Source organism: Nansenia antarctica, assembly GCF_963989245.1.
Source record: "Nansenia antarctica genome assembly, chromosome: 7".
NCBI lineage: Eukaryota > Metazoa > Chordata > Actinopteri > Argentiniformes > Microstomatidae > Nansenia > Nansenia antarctica.
This window is the reverse complement of record NC_137677.1, coordinates 60,104,879-60,107,378: the sequence shown is the minus strand read 5'-3', so window position 1 is coordinate 60,107,378 and position 2,500 is coordinate 60,104,879. Positions and strand designations below refer to the sequence as shown.

Here is a 2,500-nt window from a genome sequence, read left to right as displayed (position 1 = left end):
GAGAAACTGAGAACCAGTACAAGGGGGGCAATAGAAGTTCTTAGGGACACAGAAGAGGGGAAAGCGGGTGTCTTTAGGAGAAGTAGTGGTGAGGGTCAGAAGATGTGAACTTGTTGGTTCATTCGTGGTCATAGAGTAGACGAGTCCCTGGGGGAGAAGTGATCCCTGAGGACTGATCTAGACTCAGTTTAGCCCCTGATGGTCAACCGATCCTAGAGGTAAACTGATCCTAGAGGCAACTTCACCCTGAGGCTGTTCATCTTCCATTGCTAGGAAGTGCTCAGGCTTATATACACAAGCCACTGACAAGTTTCCCCAAATCTGCATGGCACTTAAGATCACGTCAAGTCAACTGGAGGGTATGGACTTAAAGATGATGTTGTTGCAACAACCACACTTTCCTGCATTCCAATCCAGGGGAATGCGGGTCATGGGACTGCACTGACGCATTGAAAACAATCTGCATAGAATGAGAGTTGTTACAGTACAGTCGATTCAAAGTCAAAGTCAAGTTGACATGTAGGTTAAGTACATGTGGCTATAGGCCAGTATTGCAGAGTGCAGCCAGTGGACCCTGCAGTGTTGCATTAATAGCGTACCTGAGAAAAACAGATTTAACGGGCTTGACTCGCCACATATTAACTCGACAGGAAGCATTCTGTGATTGAGCCATAATGTTCGTGAGGTTCTTCATTTTCATATAAATGTGTTCCGCTTTGAGGAGACACTTCCTTTGACCTCGGTAGAAGGCGAAATATGTTCGTTTGTTAGTTTTTTATTTAAAAATGGGTCACTGTCTGAATTAGTATCTTTAGCCTGGTGTCTATTGCTTCACAACAGTGTGGCAATCGACTTCCCTGATGATATACCATGAGGGGATTCACCTGTTGTTTTCCATGGGTGTTTGATTGTGCAATTAGATCACTGAACATAATGCTCTAGAAATCCACTTCAACTACTGGCTCTTGACCTTGTACTACACAAGAGGACTGCACATGAGAATTCATATCTTTTTGTACAACAGAAGCCGGTCAAAGACCTGCATTGTCATTTAATCATGCGTACCCTTGGCCCTAGTGATTGCTGATAGTGCTAATGCCCTCTGCTATTTCTGCCCATCACCGTTACATAATGTGACTGACCGGAATTTGCACCTGGGTCACTGTTGTGGAAGATAGGCAAACTTCCTTCTTCTAGCATTGTAGCTGCCAATGGCCCCCTGGTCATTGCATAGATTACTATCGCTTCGGATAAAGGCGTCTGCTAAATGCCAAAAATGTGAATGTAAAATATCTCGGGGAAGGATACTGATTTTACGAACCAACCACCTCCACTACACAACCAGGAAGTTCTCACCTTGTACTTTACCACCCTTGTTTTATGCTTGCTTACTTTACGCAGGCATTCAAGCCATTCGCTGCAAGTGTGAGTTGGCTGTAATCAGATCGTAAAAGGGGCTGTAAAGTCTAATCGATAAAGATGTATATGATATGCCGGAATCCAGCACAGTGGTGTTGTTGTTTTTGGACCCGTGTGTTCAGGTGTTGCTTCAGTCAGCCCTGCAGGTGTTGTGTTACAAAGTGTTCTGTGTCAACATGTTTATCACAACCCAAACCCCAACCCCGTCCCACCATTGTGGTCCAGCTGGAACATTTAATCAGTAATCACTCTTTAATCATTAAATCGGAAGCAGGAGCCTCAGTGTGACGGTCTGTTACTGCCATGGCTGTGTGGTCACTGTTTTTTCTCTGAGGTGGAGAGGCTGCCTCAGTGCCTCAGGGTCTCTGGTGGAACATTAGGAATCTAAATGTAAACCATGTACACCATGGTCCTGTGAGATAGTGTGTGTGTGTGTGTGTGTGTGTGTGTGTGTGTGTGTGTGCGTGTGTGTCTGTGTGTGGGCATTCGTGCATGCATGTTTGCTTGCATGGCTGTTACCTGAGGGTGTGTGTGTGTGTGTGTGTGTACTCTATGTGTGTGCCTCCATCTCAACCCACCCCCTCATCCTCCAGTAAAAACACCAGATTGCGCTCTGACACACGTTAACAAGGACATGCAAGGCCAGAACAGGACAGGCAACAGATGTGCTCTCAGACGCCTATGGCTCGACGTAACCCTAGCATGTGCTCTCACACGTAGCATTGGTGGTACCTTGGTAGCGGCCGTTTCCCTCTTCCATGTCGTCGGAAAAATCAATATGGTGACAGCACCCGGAGAGATTCCGTTGAGAAAAAAAATGCCTTTAGCCTCCCTTCCTGGCCGGCGGGGAAATGCCACTCCACATGCACCAGTGCGCCCACTGGACACCTGGTCGCTATGGCAACTACGAGCTGTCCACTGAGACATGTCCCCATCCTCCCCTTGGTCGCCATGGACACCTGTTCTAATGGGCCTGTCTGTGGTCATGGCCACTGGACCTTTTATTTGCCAAGAGAGAGATGGAGTGAGAGGTGGGGAGGAGAGAGAGAGAGGGGGTGGGAGAGATGGAGAGAGAGAGAGG

The 2,500-nt window shown here is 47.3% G+C and overlaps 1 protein-coding gene across 4 annotated transcripts in view; it reads left to right on the top strand.

The window, feature by feature from the left end:
- Positions 1-2,500, top strand: part of pde9aa (phosphodiesterase 9aa) — a 17,158-nt gene that overhangs the window by 4,302 nt on the left and 10,356 nt on the right. The window lies entirely within an intron of this gene.